Source organism: Lissotriton helveticus, chromosome 7, assembly GCF_964261635.1.
Source record: "Lissotriton helveticus chromosome 7, aLisHel1.1, whole genome shotgun sequence".
Classification (NCBI taxonomy): domain Eukaryota; kingdom Metazoa; phylum Chordata; class Amphibia; order Caudata; family Salamandridae; genus Lissotriton; species Lissotriton helveticus.
The window spans coordinates 448,910,453-448,929,391 of NC_136068.1; the positions used below are offsets into that span (position 1 = coordinate 448,910,453).

An 18,939-nucleotide genomic window follows, 5' to 3' on the forward strand; every position below is an offset into this window, starting at 1 on the left:
TGTCCCCCGCAGACCAGTGTCTAATAAAGTAGTGTGTGGCAGATTGGCTCAAACAGGCCCGCCGGAGTCCAGATATTCTCCCCGTGCGCTGTCCTGACCCAAGGGGCCAAGGGAGTACGCAGTATGTTCACTGTTTACAACCGTTCATTGTCCTCTGGAACCTAATAACTAACTTTAAACAAGCATTTGCAATGCAATAGGTCTCTCATTAACGTAGGTTTAAGCTATTGGTATTGTAAATGACATTGCCTTTTATTTATGTTTTGGTTTTTAAAACGAATAAAAGGCATTGTCATTTACAATGCCAATAGCTTAAACTCGTGTAAATGCGAGACCTATTGCATTGCAAAGATAACTATTTTTCTATAACTGCTAGTGGTGTCTGTTTGTAGCGTCTTCCCTGCGTTATTGTGTATGGTCATAAATGCTTCACACACTGCCTCTGAGATTGGCCTGTCTGCTCGTGCTATGTTACCAGAGGGTTGAGCTGGGGTTATCAAAGGGTGTAGACCCCTTACTCTGACTTAGGAAGAAGGATCCCTATTTGGACCTCGGCGCCAGCGACTGCCAACTAGAGACCCCCATTTCTAAAAGTACCACAGAGACCTTTTGTGTAGCTGGAGCTACGGCTTTAGTGTCGGGGGCGGGGGTAGCATTACTTCCTCTTGCTCATTTACAAGTGTCCTGGTCCTATTATTAATCTGTGCCCTGGTCACACTGTCAAGATAGTTGTTGCCAATTAAGCCATGGACTACCAGGGGTATGGAAGCTACCATTACTTCAGTATCTGTGCAGAGGTGCTCGGCACTACCCATCAGAGAGGTCAAAGGGCATCCCTGTGTCATGGAGAAATGTAAACACTGCACAGGACACCTTGTGGCTTGATGCAATGAGGCACCAAGCTCCCTAGCAATACAAATTGAAGAGTTTGGACTCTATGCTGCGACATTCTGCATTTAGTGTAATGTTCTGGACAAGTATGTTGATTATTTAAGACAAAGACCTATAGTTGGTAGAATTACTAGTCTGTTTTCCGTTTTCGCTCAGTAACTTTCAGCCTCTCGTGGCCTTCAGAGGGTGTCTGGCCACAGAGGCAAGTAAAAGGTTGTTTGTGCCAAAGACCAGAGTTTTAATGGGCATGTAAGCTCTCGGAGAGAGAGCACTAACATGAGAGACGAGGGAATTAATGTGTATAGAGGATTAGCCCTACTTTTTCTCTCGCAGAGTGATACCAAAAAAGCAAGGGCAAGGAATGAATGGGCAAGGAAATCGTATTTCCACTTTATTGCAACAAGATCCCTACAAAATTAAGCCACTAGATGAATGGGCACAAACGCTACACTTCCTTCTCTTTTACATATGGATACCTACATAGAGGCCAATAACTGAATGGGTGCGGCATTCACACCAAGGGTTATCTTTCACGCCTTCGAGAGAACTTCGGCAGAGGGGCAAATCGCTGAATGCATTTTGAGAGAAGACCCCTTCATCTTCTAGAGACCCAGGTGGGAGTGATGGTAGAATGGGGCATAGTGTGGGAGAAGCAAGACCTTCCGGATCACAGACGCCACCTCATCTGGGGCGGACACTGAAGAAGTGGAGATACGACAGTCACTCACTTACAAGGACCAGTGGTAGGAGTGTCACCTTTTCCCGAGAAATATATCGGTCACCTGCTCACGTTTTACGATTCCGCAAAGGGTGTACACTAAACTACAGCAGAACTTTATATGAAATCCTCTGTTCATTTAATTAAAAAAATGATTGCTTATGATTTAAAGAAAATGGCAGTGACGTTAAGCAGTATATATCGTACCAGTAAAAACATAGATATTTTGACAAATTCTCATGCGATCTCTGTAGCCCCGGTGCCCCAGCTCCCCCACCCCAGCTCACAGAGCAGCAATAACGACTAGATGTCCCTGACCCCGTCGTAGCCTGTTCATATTTAACATAGTTCTTCTCGGTTTCCTTTAATTAGAAGTCAGGGTTCATTAATGAAGCTTCAGAACATGCCGTAACGTTTTTTTCTTCTTATATTTGCTGTTTAAAGTATGTACTGATAAGAGAACAATATACCGACTTTGGGTGATTTTCCTCTAATTTTTCTACTACAGGGACATTAAAATGCTGGTCATGCTGAGTATAACGCTAGCCGCTAGGCAACACTAACCACATTGTGTAATTTCATCACACCGGGAACTTTAGATATAGTTGCAGTTATAATGCCTGACAACTGCAACTATATCCAAAGTTCTCCGTGTGATGAAATTCTAGCGGACCAACTTGGACTTTCATCCTTGCAAGGTCAATAAAATGAGAACCACTGAACCCATAAAAAGAATACCTATGATTCAAGGACAAAGAGATAAAAGGCATGATTACCCACCACCACCCCATCTTACCCCTACCCTCTTGCCAGAACTAGTTATGTCTTTACAACTTCTCCCACTCAGCCCCTGAACACCCCTACTCTTCCTTCCGGCTTATACACGACCGCGCAGCTCCGAGCTGGTCTCCTCGTAGCGTAATGGAGACTCTGGGGAGTTCGCGGCAGGCAAGCTAGGGGTGATGCGAGGACAGCCTTGGGGAAAACTGAAACTGTCCCAACAAGACGCGGTGGTGGGAGATGCCATGGTCGTGCACATCGCCTGTCCGGCGGCGGGCGCGCACATGGTGTGTCTCCCTTCGGGGAGGAAAGCAACGGCAATAGAGCTTGCAGGCGAAGCAGCGCATAGCGAGGAAGTGCAGGCTGGGTACAGGGACCCAATTAGGCCAGTTGAACTAAAGAACCTAAACCCTGGTTGCGGAGCGGTGCGTGGATCCGAGTCGAAGATGCTTTGTGCAGCAGAGGCCGTACATTGATTCCAAGATGCGATGAGGATGCGGTGTTAAGTCTTGATGCGTCATCGAATACGGTCAACAGGACTTGCAATGCTTAGGCGAGTGTCCAGGATGTGAGGCGCAGCTGAGTCAATGAGTCTGTTCCGATGAGTAGTGAAACTGCGATGCGGAGGTTCAGCATTGTCTTCTAGGCTGTTGACCAGGGATGCAAGAAGCTTGCAACCTGTAAAAGTGCATTGCAGTATCCGTTCTGAAGGAGATTCATCGGTCCCAAGATGGAATGCATCAATGAGTTTTGTGTTGGGTCCAACCCATGCAACAGCAGCGATGCGTCGGTTCTGCTCGAAGATGCGCCACTCAGCTGAGGAGATGCATCGGTTCTGCTTGGGTATTTGTCACTCAGCAGAGGATGCATCGGTTCTGCTTGGGTATTTGTCTTTCAGCAGAGGATGCCTCGGTTCCACAGGGGAAACCCCCTAGGCTCACGTTCAAGGACTGGGGCGGCACCCCTCAGCAGAGTAGACTCAGATGGCATAGTCCAGGTGTAAAAGCAGGTTGGTTGGAAGTCTTGTATGCCCCTGAGATTTCAAATCGGGAGGCCAACCAGCTAGCCCTTGGAGTCACTCTCAGTTCGTGTCCTGTCCCCCTCACCCTGGCAAGGGTACAACAGGTCAGCAAGGCAGAGCAGGAGTTGAGCAAAACAGCAGTCCAGTAGAGTGGCAGTCCTTTCAGCAGCACAGCATTCCTTCTTCCTGGCAGAGTCGTCACAGATCCAGAAGTGGTGGTGTCAGAGTGCCAGTACTTATACCTAGTTGTGCCTTTGAAGTGGGGGAGACTTCAAAGACATGCCTTTGAAGTTCACAAAGGTCTTCTGTCTCTGCCCTGGCAACAGATTCACTACAGGTGGCTATGCCCATTGTGTGGGGACAGGACACATCCTACTCAGGTGGATCCAGGTCCTTCCTTTTAATCCTGCCAGGATAGCTCATCAATTCAGACACAAGCTCCCATTGTGTGTCTGTCAAGGGGGAATACACCAAGTACAACAGTCACCCACCCCAGATGTTATCAGAGACAGATGGCAAGAACCAAACCGTAAGTAAGAATATGGCAACTCTCAAGGAAGTCACATTTTAGGAATAGCAATTTAAAATTCGACTTGACCATAAGTTTGGATTTTAAATTGTGATTCTAGTCACCAAACCCAGTCTCTATTCACAATTGGCAATTACACCTTTAAAATGTGGCAATTACACCTTTAAAATGTAATAAGGTAATAACAATTTTATCCTATTTGAGAGATAGGCCTTGCAGTGGTGGAAAACAAATGTAAGTTGTTTTCACTACCAGGACATGCAAAACATAAAGGTGCATGTTCTGCCTTTTTTAGGTCTCGCCTGGCGTTAGCGCGCATGCGCTGTTCTCTCCATGCGAGCGCCTTTTGGAATCAATACGGATTCCAGATATGTACGCGGACCGACAGAAGTGTACGCGGGGACTAGATGCTTTACTTGCGACGTGAGACGGATGCTATATTTTTCACGCTGGCGACAGCTTGTCTTCTCTTCCCTCCTCTCCTCCTTCTTTCTCAGGTCGCTGCCAGCCTGCCTGCTCTTTTTTTTTTTTTTTCGCTGTGCATTTTCTTCTTTAAAAAGCAGGCTAATCAGTGTTACAGGATGTGATCAACTCAGCAAAATGAGAAGTCTGCTGTGGTGAGCGGTTGCCATGGAGACCGAGTAATACAATTTTCTCTGCTGTCTCCTCAGTCCCCACGCAGCCATTTAATGCAGTCTAAGGTCTGCCCTGCACATCTATTAATGACACGCTCCATTGTTCCCGAAAGCAAGCAGGCTGCTTCGGCAGTCAGCCAGGCACGGTACATGCCCTGCGCTCCATTCTTTACAAGGCCTGAAAGGCACACACTTTTACCCAAAAATACCGCCTTCCATTCAAAAGAATTACATTAGCAAACTTCCCCCTCACATGCTCTTTACCCTCTTCCAAAGTAGAAAACAAGAATGAAAACCACACCACCTCTGCGGCTCTTACCAACAATATACAGCTACATCATGAGGATGTGTTGTTTGCACTGTTTAGGTCTCGGCTGTCGAAAGCAGCGCCTGCACTGCTCTCCGCATTTGAGAGCTTCTTGTAATCAATTCAGATTCCGAAGCTCTCAGAGGCAGAGTTGAAGCCCGCCCATCTTTCTAATTGGTTCTCATCATGTTGCATGCAGAACGTAGGCTTCTCATTGTAAAGGAGGCTTCCTAGTCCCTCCTTGTTGCCACCTTCTCTCCTTTTGGCCACGCCCACCAGGATTTGATCTGTTACCGGCGGCGTATTACTTCCTACGCACTTTTTTCTTTGCATTTGGTTTGGTAAAATTAGCTGGGTATTTACTTTTGCATCACACTTTCACTTACAGTAAAAGCGCGATGCGAAAGTAAACACGCGGCTGACTTTGCGGTACCGCGCTTGTTGTTTTTTAAGTTGTGTGTGCCTGTGTCTGCCCCCCTCCTATGGTTGAGACTCCGTGCGCGATGGAGACAAGGGGGTGGGGGAGGGCAGAGCGCACAAGCCGAGATCTTGCCGAGACAATTGCAGGAACTGCAGAGCATGCAGCAGCGTGGGCGACCATGCCGTCGGATCTGAAAGGTACTTGGGATTCTATCCAAATACACCCCCCCGGGTGATTCCGCGATTTGTGCTAATACTTAGTGATGCAGGAACAATTCTCCTAGGATCCGGTGCAGTGTTGTAACTGTGTTTGGCAATCAGTCAAGTTGGTGATAACACTTTATCTGTGTCTTTAAATGTAAAGCATTAACTCGCTTGCAGTAGGGACGTCAACAAAATATGCGTACAGAAGCCCCGTTTAAGCGTGTGATCACGTTTCTGGAGGATTGCTTTGAAATCAGGTCTCATGAAAGTGGAACCACCCTTCTTCCCCTGCTGAAATCTTTTTTTTCAATGCTAATGTAACATTTGTGTCCGTATAAAAAGAATCACTGCTCACATTTTTGTTAATTTGGACAGTCATGTTGCTCACACTCATCCGTTAAACATCTTGCCTTTAATAACTTTGCGACTGTAAATCATGACCCCAAATAAAAAAAATAGGGCGGTGTATTTCTCTTACACGTTTCATGTGTATATTGTTTTATATAACTGCAGTATGCATTTAAAAAAGGCTTCTACTTTAGAACGGTAAAAGTGGAGACAACCACATCAAAGAAGAGAGCTGCGTGTATTTCTGAAGGTGTTGTTCACACTTCTGCTTCCTACCTGTCCCTGCAGCGGCTGTTATAAGTGTAACCACAGCTTGGAGGGCTCTTCCTGCTGCTCTAGGAACACCTGGTGATTTTAAGCTGGCACTCTAGGGATATCTTAGCTGTCCCAGTGCAGGAGGAGGTGTGCAGCCTGTGCAGGATAATCATCTGCGCAGAGGCTAAAAATACGCATGCGAACATCAGTTGTTCATCTCCCACTCTTAATAGTAATCGGCTTTAAAAAAAAAAAAAAAGTAGAATTCTTTGTAAGTAGCCAAACATTTCTAACGTACTATTTATGAACGATGATTGTTTCTCGACTTAATATTTAAAGTTCTTGCATTGTGGGTGCTGCTCTAAACTGTATTTTGTGTGCCCCCCCCCCCCCCACACACACACACACACACACTAGTTTAACATGCATCAGCAAAGCCAACGGCGTTTCGCCTTTGGGGCCTATTGGCTTTAGAAATGCTGTGCAGCATGGCCAAAAGAAACGCCTAAAAAAATGTGCGGGAATGTAGCGACAGTGACATGTCCATTCATAGGGTGTGGATGAGGATGACGTATGCATGCACACACCTACAAAAACGAGCATTAAAAATGCAATAGGTCTTGCCTTTTATTAAGTTAAAGCCATTTGCTTTGCTTCTATAGTAACGCATCCTTTAGCGATAAACTTCCAGACATAGAATATGGTTTAAGATGGCCGCCTCCATTAACCATTTCATCTATACCCTCGCCCTGCGCCGAATGCGACGAGGCACATGGGCTGGACCCATTGGTGGGATCCTCGGAAGAGGAGGTGACTGGGCTCAAACAGGCAACGAAAATACCTCTCACAGCTAACGACACACCATACCCTGTTGATCGTTGTGCCCAATATCAGACAGGGAAATGTCTCACAGATCCCAACCCTGGGCCTCCTATTGGCCCTCGCGGAAGAACTTCGATGCTCAGTGCTTGAAATGAAAAAATAGAAGTGCAGGTACTCTGTACAAGAGTACCTGCTTGTTTCTGAGAAGTGCCGGTACTTTACAATTAAAAGTATTAAGACGCCTTTATGGAGTGGAATGTGCGGAGCTATTAAATCGGTTGATCGATAATCCTATTGTCCATTATCAGGGAGGGTGTCCGATGTGGCAGAGTACATGTCCGTGGGGATGTGGGCTTCCACTCGGCCCTTTAGAGCAAACTCCCGAAACCAGAACGAGTGGAAGCAGGAAGGGTTCTTGTGAGAAAGTGCCATCTTTCTTGCATTGGTATGCCCCCACTTTTTTCTGAACTGCAAAGCAGCAGCTTGGTCTACACCACACACGTTCACAAAACACTATTGTGTAGACGTGCAAGCAAAACCGCAAGCTAGTGTGTGCCAGGCTGTATTAAGAACATTTTTTCAAACCACTGCAACAGATACAGGTAGCCACCGCTAAGGAGGTGTAAGAAAGTGAGTTTCTGTTGCAGTACCCTCTCCACTTTTTGCCTGATACCTGGTGCACTTTTTTCTTGGTGTGTCCTGGGTCCCTGCCAATCAGGAACCCAGGGCCTGTGTTCCTTCCCTAAAACTGTGTCAAAACTAAAACCCAATTGGCATCTCTAGCCACCTGTCAGCCCCTAGTAAATGGTACCCTAGGTACCCGGGGCTTGGTGACCAGAGAAGAGCCCTGAGGGCTGCAGCACTTATTGTGCCACCCTCAGGGGCCCTGTACCCTGACACCCACACACTGCCTTTGCAGACTGAGTGTCTAAGTACAGAATTGTACAAAGAGTCGACATGGCACACATCCCTGTGGGCCATGCCCACAGAACCCACTGCCCTGGCATACTTCAGTCACCCCTCTAGCTGGGTGCCCTATGAAAGAGGTGTGGGCACCGGTGCATGAGCCCTGTGCCCCCACAGTACCCAGGGCCATTCCTGGGCACTGTAAGTGCAGTGATGCCATTGAGTATATGGTGCTGGGAGGTTGTCATTACGAACTCCACAGCACCATAATGGCTACACTGAAGACTGACAAGTTTGGTACCAAACTTCTCAACACATTAAACCCGCACTGATGCCAGTGTGGGATTTAATGTAAAATGCACCAGAAGGCATCTTAGAGATGCCCCCTGAAAACCTAACCTACAATCCACGTCTGGGCTGAGTGGCTGCAGAGGCTGCCACACAGCAGACATGTTGCTGGACCCCTGGGGGTTGTATGATGGAACAACTACCACTTGAACAACTACAGTCTAAACAACTACTCCTTAACCACTACTTAGTCTAAACCACTACAGTTTTAATAACCACTATCTTTTACAACTACTATGCCTTTACCTCGCTTGCCTTTACCCCACTAATGTATCTATTTTACTGGTAAGTATAAACGTGTGTGTGTGTGTATATGTATATGTATATGTGTATATGTATATGTGTATATATATATATATATATATATATATATATATATGTATGAGAAATGTCCCTGCTCTCGTCAGTGATTGACGGGAACACCAGGTGCAGACCTCCAAACCTTGTACCAGCAGCAAAGAAATTAGAACAGAAGCAGATCCAAAGCCTCAAATAGGTGGCAGAATAGAGATTTTATTCATATTCAAGGATAAATGCCCATCCGACAACGAGTTTCACTCCTCTAGGGAGTTTGATCACCATGCTCAGGGAAACGAGACATTATATAGTAGACCTATTAGGACAAATTAACTAAAGTGCACGCCCTCACAGTGAAAGACAGTGTAAACATAAATGACAGACCAATTCCTATTGACTATATACATAATATGTACAATTTAAACGCCATTTTTAAATGATTTAAATGTTAATAAACATTAATACATTTTATCAATTTAATGCATAACCATTAAAGTAAATGAAATAATTCAGTAGCAAAAATGATATAAGAAGGGGAATCATATTTTTGTTTAGTTTTTTTGCACAGCAAAAAAGAAACCTAATAACGACATAGTGTCTTGGTATGGTGTTTGCATAGCAAATAAAAATCAATTTTGACAAGTGTCAATAATGAAATGAGTATACAAAATTTATATTATTATTCCCACAATTCATCAAATTGCTATATTGATCACAGGATTATATCCGGTATGCATATGAGTGATTTTTGTACGTTTAAAAATTGGATTTCGTGTGTCAAAAAAACGGTGCTTCGAACAGTGCAAAATCAAGACATGAATCATGATTTTTGTAACCCACAAATAATATAAAAAATAATAAATGTCTGACACAGCCGAGTATACAATTCTAACAGTTTTATACAGTCCCGACTTAATATCTAAAGATTACTTCAAATGAATTTATAATTTACAATTGAAAAAGTCAATATTTTGATTATAATCAATTCAATGTCATGCAGTCTGATATATAAGAAGATGGAAATATCTAAAACAAAATTTGAGTTGTCTGAAAGAACTAGTTGTCTCAGTTGACTTCACAGGCAGTTATTCAAATCTTCCGTTAAGTTCAAACCATTAGGAGCCTTGGTATCTAAGGCTAAAATAAAGTGAGATTCTTTTTGTCTGAGTAATATTTCTCGGTTGCCACCCCGTCCGGGCTGGGGTACCGAGCACAGTACAGTGTACTCAAGATCTCTCAAGTTTATGCACTGACCGAAAGTGTCTTGCCACAGGGTAATTTTCATCATTATTGGCAATAGCTCTTATATGCTGTAATATGCGCTTATGCACTGGGAGTTTAGTACTCCCAATGTATTCGAGATTGCAGGTACATTTTAATTTGTAAACTACAAACTCAGACCTACACGTCAGATGTTCACGGATAGGTACAGGAACCTCACTAAAAGCAGTCATATAGTGGGTACTGTTTTTTGCAAAAGTGCATGCGCGACAGGATGTGCATCTGAAGAACCCCATTTTTTGATACCATGGTTTTTTTGGGGGAACTTCCGGAGATGGTTTATCCAATGCATCACGCATTGAGGGAGCCCTCCTGAATGTTATATTAGGTGTGACAGGTAGTATAGGGCCTAGAATGACATCAGTCAATACAATAGGCCATTCATTGCAGATGATACGTCTAATTTTACGCTCTTGTGCACAAAAAGTGGTAATAAGTCTGACTGAACATTTTGAACTACTATTACCAGAATTTTTGGGTGCAAGTAGGGATTTACGGTCCAATGATGTTGCTGTAGTTAAAGCTTGTTTCAGAATGTATTCTGAATAACCCCTATTCAAGAAGCGTTGTTTGGATTCAATTAGACATTGTTCTCGAGATGGTAAATTGCTACAAATTCTACAGATGTGTATAAACTCCCCATATGGAATACTTTTAATGGTATGGGAAGGATGGGCACTATGGGCTTGGAGAATTGAATTGCCCGCTGTAGATTTGCGATGTAAACGAGTCTCAAGTTTGTTATCTTTTATAAACATTTCTACATCAAGGAATTCTGCCTTCTGAGGTTACAGTGGCCGTGAATTTCGAATTGAGAGTATTTGTGTTCAGCTCAGATACAAATGTTGACGCCTCCTCCGCCGTCCCCCTACAAATTATACACACATCATCAATAAAGCGCCAATAGTTAACAATATTAGACAGCCAACGTCGGTGCGTGGTCCTGAGCTCGTGCTCCTCCCACCAGCCCACATGTAAACATGAGTAACTGGGGGAAACTAAAACCCAATTGGCATCTCTGGCCAACTGTCAGCCCCTAGTAAATGGTACCCTAGGTACCCAGGGCTTGGTGACCAGAGAAGAGCCCTGAGTGCTGCAGCACTTATTGTGCCACCCTCAGGGGCCCTGTACCCTGACACCCACACACTGCCTTTGCAGGCTGAGTGTCTAAGTACAGAACTGTACAAAGAGTCGACATGGCACACATCCCTGTGGGCCATGCCCACAGAACCCACTGCCCTGGCATACTTCAGTCACCCCTCTAGCTGGGTGCCCTATGAAAGAGGTGTGGGCACCGGTGCATGAGCCCTGTGCCCCCACAGTACCCAGGGCCATTCCTGGGCACTGTAAGTGCAGTGATGCCATTGAGTATATGGTGCTGGGAGGTTGTCATTACGAACTCCACAGCACCATAATGGCTACACTGAAGACTGACAAGTTTGGTACCAAACTTCTCAGCACATTAAACCCGCACTGATGCCAGTGTGGGATTTAATGTAAAATGCACCAGAAGGCATCTTAGAGATGCCCCCTGAAAACCTAACCTACAATCCACGTCTGGGCTGAGTGGCTGCAGAGGCTGCCACACAGCAGACATGTTGCTGGACCCCTGGGGGTTGTATGATGGAACAACTACCACTTGAACAACTACAGTCTAAACAACTACTCCTTAACCACTACTTAGTCTAAACCACTACAGTTTTAATAACCACTATCTTTTACAACTGCTATGCCTTTACCTCGCTTGCCTTTACCCCATTTAATGTATCTATTTTACTGGTAAGTATAAACGTGTGTGTATATGTATATATGTGTATATATATACATATATATATATATATATATATATATATATATATATATATATATATATAATGTGTATATATATGTATATATATATATATATATGTGTATATATATATATGTATATATGTGTGTGTATATATATATATATATATATATATATATATATATATATATATATATATATATATATATATATATACACACACACGTTTATACTTACCAGGCAGCCTCACATGAGGAATACGAATTGTGCAACTACGTGGACCAGAAGGCTACGCGAGTGGCCACGCCCACTGGGGGCTGATCCAGAACTATAATTGGAAGCACACTCTGCCTCGACTTTGCATATACCAACGCCACTGATGAAAGGACAATCCTGAAACGCGTCTGGCGACGGCGATGACACTTTGAAGCCAGTTTTTCTGCCGAAATTTCACTGCTGCATTTCATTAAAATTGGTGCAATACGAACTTACCTGGCGGCTCTCCCTTTGTGGTAAACTTGTGTGTTTGAGATTGAGCGGCCTGCCAAGCCGCGGGAGAGACACTCTGCAGCAGCAGACCCGTGGTGATTTCACTCTGAGATCATCAATGTAACGGGAGGTATTGCCTAATGCTTTGCACAATCAAGCAGCGCTTTTGGAGCAGAACTGTTTTCACCCACTTGGGAATGTGATACAAAGACTTTTTTAATACATGTGCTTATTCCAGGCAGCCTCACATGAGGAATACGAATTGTGCAACTACGTGGACCAGAAGGCTACGCGAGTGGCCACGCCCACTGGGGGCTGATCCAGAACTATAATTGGAAGCACACTCTGCCTCGACTTTGCATATACCAACGCCACTGATGAAAGGACAATCCTGAAACGCGTCTGGCGACGGCGATGACACTTTGAAGCCAGTTTTTCTGCCGAAATTTCACTGCTGCATTTCATTAAAATTGGTGCAATACGAACTTACCTGGCGGCTCTCCCTTTGTGGTAAACTTGTGTGTTTGATATATATATATATGTGTATATATATGTATTGTGGGTTTGTATGTACCTGTTAAACACTTCGTGGTAAAGGCATGCATGCTTAAGACATATGTGTTGTAAAGTTAATATTGGTGAGTATTTTATATATATATATGTGTGTGTATATATATATATGTGTGTGTGTGTGTGTGTATATATATATATATATATATATATCTCTACACACACATGCACCCCTTTACTCCCTATTAATGTTATAAAATCCCTTTCCAACCAAAAAATCTACACCCACCCCAAATCTTTAAAATCCCCTTTCCATCCAAAAACATATATACCCACCCTAAACCCTACAAATTCCATATCCACCCAAAAACCCACACCCACCCTAAACCCTAAAAATTCTCTTGCAATCACAAAAACCCACACCAACCTTAAAATTACCCTTGCCACCCAAAAACCCATACCACCCTAAAATAATCCTTGTCACCCAAAAACCATACTCACTTCCAAAATTACCCTCACCACCCAAAACCTATACCCACCCAAAACCCTCAAATGACCCTTGTACCCAAAACCCCACACCCACCCTAATTCCTAAAAAATCCCTTTCCACCCAAAAACCCATCCATACCCTAAACCCTAAAAATGCCTTTGAAATCTCAAAAACCCATACCCACCCTAAATTCTAAAATTTCCCTTGCAATCCCTAAAACCCATAACTACCCCACCCAAAAACCCATACCCACCTTAAATCCCCAAATTTCCCGTGCCACCCAAAAACTCATACTCATCCGAAACCATTAAAAATACCCTTGCAACCATATAGATATATAAACATATATACACATATACATATATAAATATAGACATGTATATGTGTACATATGTATATATATACATATATATTACACAAAATACTTACCTTTAATACTTACCAAAATACTTACATTTTAAAGTATTTTTTTTTTTAAACCGTTTCCTAAATTTACTTAGCTAAAAAAAAAATCCAATCCAAGAGTGCCATCTACTGGCCAGAGGTAGTTGTTATTTCATTCGTGGTTAAAAGACTCGTGATTCAGGTTCAGCCGTTGTTAAAGAGTCGTGGTTCAGGCACTTCGTTGTGAATGAGTCGTTGTAAAGGTCGTTTCCCCCCCTTGGTGGAGAGCCCCCCTCCCTCCTGGGCCTGCAACAATGCACATCCTGGTCGAGGTGCTAGGTCTTCTCCCCCAGAATGGGCAGAGGGAAGCTTCAAAGGCATGCGCCTCTGTGAGCTTCTCCAGACCATTTGCTGTGCCCAGCAACTGGCCCCCACAAGTCCTGACCCCCACTCTGGTGGGAAGCCTGGCGGGAAAAACTACGTCAGGAAGGGGGGTTGCCAGCCTGTACCAACCCCACACCTCTGGTGGGGGAGACGAGGTGAAGCACGACCCCGGGCTCCGGCCATCTTGAAGATGGGGGGCCCTGCCCAACCCCAGCTAGGCTCCTGCCCCCCTCCCACAGGAGAAGAGCAGGCTAGGGGGTGTACCCACCCCAGGACAGGGACCTATTGGCCCCTGCCCTACCTGTAAACGCCCCTAAATTCAGTATTTAGAGGCTCCCTGAACCTTCCTTCCACAGATCCCGATAAGAAAAGAAGAAAGACCAAGAGGAAGAACACCCGCCGTGCAGCTGCTAACAACGGGACGACAACCACTTACTTGTCCCCAGCCCCACCGGCCTGTCGATCCTGGAACCTGCTCCTGCATAAATCCTGGCGACTCCTGCGGACAGCAACCTTGGGACACCCAGAGGACCTGCGTGCCTTGACCCTTTTAAAGTCTGGGACTCCCATCAGCAGAGGCTCTGCTGCAACAACCCCCCTGGTGCCAGCCAAGAAGCACCGGACCAGCCCACTCTGCACCCGCCCGGCCCGTGCCCGAGTGATCCAAGACCACGAGGACGTCCCCCCAGCGACTGGGACCCGAATTCCAGTGCCCAAAGACCCTCCTCGACGAACCAGACGACGCCTGCAGACTCAGAACCAGGGGCCACCCCAACCGCGACCAGCTGAGGGTAAGCTTTTCCAACACCCAAAGACACCCCTGCACCCGGTGCCCTACAGACCCCTGTGCCTTCCTTTGGGGTACCTACCTGTGCTCCAAGTTCCCAACTTACCTCTCGAAGTGCTGGTCGCCCCTGGAGTGTCGCCGTCCCCGAGCCTGCAGCCTTTGTTTCCGTTTTACCTTTCCCATTGGATAACATTGAGCGCCCGACGTCTCAAAAGCACCCTGCACCCAGCCGCCCGAGTACCGCTGGCTGTGCCACCTTTGCCCTATCCTGCTTCCCCCTTTGCCCTGAGCAAGTGACTAGGAGCCCAGCTCCCACAGCCGCGTGGCCTGGTAGCCAGCAGCCACCAACCGGAGGCCCCCTGTCCCTCATTGGATAACATTGGGCCTAACTACCTCTGCACCCGGCCGCCCCTGCGCCGCTGAGGGTGAACCAACTGTACCTACCTGACCTTGGGTGACCCCTAAGTCTATGCCCAGAACCATAACTTCACCAGTCGAGTACTCACCTGGAAACCGGTAACTCGCTTACCTGCCATTGGATAACATTGACTGGTTTGACTCGAAAAATCTTCTAAGTGTGAAGTTTTGGAAACTTAAAATATTCATATAAAATCAACCGAATTCTGAAGTACTCACCTGTGATCAGGAGAGAAGCTAGTACTGTACCTTGTAGCCCAGTACTGAACCGCAAAAGTAATCCTTACCGGGTTTACTAGTAACCTGAATTTTCTCCATAGGAATCCATTGTCTGCTTTTCTATGAAATTTCTTCTAAGTGTCTACTTTTGAAAACTTGAAATATTCCTTAAAAATCATACGAAATACTGAAACGAAATTACTTACCTGTTTTAAGTTGAGACCCCAGTGCTGGACCCAGGAGCCCAGTACTGGATTACCAAAGGAACGAGATCGTACATTACCTGCAACCTGAATTTTCTCCCATTGGATAACATTGCCAAATTCTGTTGAAAAGTTTCTAAGTGTGAACTTTTAAAATGGCTTTATATTCCTGAAAAATCACTGCAATAACAAACGTTTTTACTAAATTGTTTTAAGCTTGGACCCCAGGACTGAATCTAGGAGCAGTCCTGGAACTACCAAAGTAATCTACCAAGTAATCAACTGTGTTTATATAAGAAAATCCTTTGAGCTCAATGCTAAATTGTGTGTAGAATTGTTGCCTACTGCAACCCCTGTACCTAATGTGTTAACAAAGTTTATTGCCTTTCGGCAAAGTACTCATCTGAGACCTCTCATATTGAGAACAATATATTGTGATACCTGTTGGTTGTAGAAATAAAATAACTATATCTTTGATATTAAAACAATTGGCCTGGAGTTCAGTCTTTGAGTGTGTGAAACCTTTTGTTGACTGAGTGTGTACAACAAATGCTTTACACTATCCTATGGTACTGCTTTACTGCTCTACCAAGCTACCACTCACACCTGGCTTTAACCTCTGTTATACCTCTGGGGTTTGTGAACTCTATACACACTGTACCTTATTCTGGTCCAGTATATATAGAGCCACTTTCTCACAGCTCTGCAGTGCCGCCGAGACTTGAGCCAGACCACAAAAAGGCAACATGCAATCGGGAGCGCAAATACTTGGGGGACCCCGGGCAGGAACGTATGTTGTCGGTGTGCCTTGGCTATGCAAACTCAACCGAACTATGTGCAAGAGCTGTTATTTCTATAGCATCTATAATATTAGAATGAGCAGAAACAAGGATTAATGACATTAGGACAATATACTTTATTACTAAACAATCAGTCATTGCGAAAGCAAATACATGGCTGCCAGATACATTATTCCCACAGAAATATTGCTTACAGAATGCGGTTTCGGTTTTGCTGTGTGCCACCTAAAATGGTCAAGTAAAGTGCTTGAATTACGGTGCGCCTCAGACAGACGGCGCTCGGTAATTGCTAATTTGAATGCTTTGTGGCCCTGGCACCTGCTAATTAATGTTTGAACCCCGGAAGAGGGGCTCTGGTGCCGTCCGTCAATCGAAGTTCCATAAACGGACTATAACATAGGCTGTTAATCTAACACAAATTAAGAACAGTTTAACGCCACAATTCAGAGTCCACTTTAAAAATTAACAATATTACGTTTTTGTAGTTTAAATACTGGAAAACACCAGGCTGGGAGGAGACTGAAAATGTCCTTTAATGATTAATCATTACAATATTCTAAGATAAGAAATGCATGCAGTTAGGATATTTTCCGTGGAACATTATGCGCAGTTATCTAGGTACAATCTCGTAGCATGGAAATAAATAAAATAAACATGCGTGCACAATCAAGTCTTCCCGTAAAGCACAGAGATAATTAGTCTAACAAGATAAAAAAACAAGCATTTGCAATGCAATAGGTCTCGTATTTACGCGAGTTGAAGCTATTGGCATTGTAAATGACAGTGCGTATTATTTTTGTTTTTTAAAACATAAATAAAAGGCATTGTCATTTACAATCCCAATAGCTTAAACTCGCGTAAATGCTAGACCTATTGCATTGTAAATGCTTGTTAAATACACTGCACCGTCCCTCGGGGTTGTCCTTAGGGGTAACATATGTTTAGAAAAAGAAAAAAAGGGAAGGTTTGGACCTGGCAAAAGGTTTATTTTGCCACTTCGACATGGCAGTGTACACTGCACACACAGTTCCTGCAATAGCAGGCTTAAGACATGGTTAAGTACCACTTTAGCGGATGGCAGTCAGTAATGCAAGCCAGCTTTAATTTAATTTCAGGCCCTAGGTACATGGAGTATCACTTTACTAGGGATTTATGTTAATTAAATATGCTAATATGGGATGAACTAATGTTACTATGTTTAGGGAGAGAGCACATTAAAATTGGTTATCAATGGTAAAGTGCACAGAGTCCCAATACCAGCAAAAACTAGGTCAAAAAGTAGAGGGGGCAGGAAAAATGTTAGGGGGGACCCTATGGCTGTCGGGTCTAATAGTATGGGAACTTAGAAAACCATGTCTTGTCTGATAACTGTAAAATGAAGGGAGACACCTTTCTATTAGAACTGTTAATCTTCAAATCTGAAAAGTATAAGCTTTTAGCAATCCCCTTCCAGGTCTTTACCTCTGATTTCTCATTTGTTGCTCATTCCTAGTTCCTGAGGGACTCGATCCGGGCTGTTTCCTTCCTCTATTTCTTTGTGGTGGGTGGTTGCATGCTAATTGCATGTGCTGGCCTGTCTGTCAGTAGAAAAGGTTCACACATTCTCTGGTCTACATGCTTTTTAAAAAAAAAAAACCCATTTTTTAACACATTGTGGTGTACTGAACAAAAATGTATGCATCGATGGAAAATGCTGCATAACCCAAGCTAGCTAAAACAGCTTTTTCTTTTGCAATTGGTACTCAGAATAGGACTATAAGTAGCTAATTGTATCTGTATATCAAGCAGTGAGGAAGTATGTACTGGAGCATGAGTGAACGGCAGTTGGAAAAGCAGCATCACACAACTTTGTCAAAAATGCGATCTTCTCTGAGACTGTTACAGCTTCCTCTCAAATGGTGGTACGGCTCTGCTCAGCATCTCCCCACCACCAGGTTAGATGCCAAATCCAATTCAAGCCCTTACACAGCGTAGTTATTCAAGGGACTTCTCCACACTGGGTGGCTTATTAGTTTCTACAACCGAACTTGAAATCCTCTAGTGTAGTTGCTTTTGTGTCTATCGGGAACCCTGTCATTTGCTAGACCTCTGGGTTAATTTGAGCCAGGGTTTTGGATACAACTGATTTCGAGAGCTGCATTTTCAGTTTTGCTAGAAGGATTTCATCTTTCACCACTTACTTCAGTGATCTCTCTACGTACCAGTGGATAGCTTGATGATCTCCAACTTGATGCTTTCTCCTGCTGAGAGATCCCACTTCCCACGGAGCTGGAATAGAGTTACTTCTGCATTGGTGACCCCATCAATGGCTCTGTTTTTCACATTACACACCGCTTGTTGAGCCACCATACTTCACATCTTCCAGCCATTTAGCATCTTTACCCCCATAGCTGTTTTTTAAAATTATTTTATCTTCATTTTAACGTCGTCACTCTTGTTGTCCGAGACCCTGACTTTCTACCTCGAGGTATTCCTGCCCCAATACAGCCTCCAGTGTACAGACAGTCACACATGATTGGCGATGGATTGATACCCAATGTTTCAGTTAGTCGTGGCCTCTCAGTCCATACATTCTAGCCCTAACATCAATCCATTGCCATTGCCTCGGTCTGCAATTGTTTGCTGAAACAGCAAGATCGTTTCAGATCTCAACACAGGAGCTTGTGTTGTGCTATCTTGTGTTCTTCCATTTACGGTAGAGATCA

At 44.3% G+C, this 18,939-nt stretch overlaps 1 protein-coding gene across 1 annotated transcript in view; it reads left to right on the plus strand.

Moving 5' to 3' along the window:
- The window catches only part of LOC144768591 (mitogen-activated protein kinase 1-like), a 347,633-nt gene that overhangs the window by 145,422 nt on the left and 183,272 nt on the right, over positions 1-18,939 (plus strand). The gene's annotated exons all lie outside the window — the stretch shown is intronic.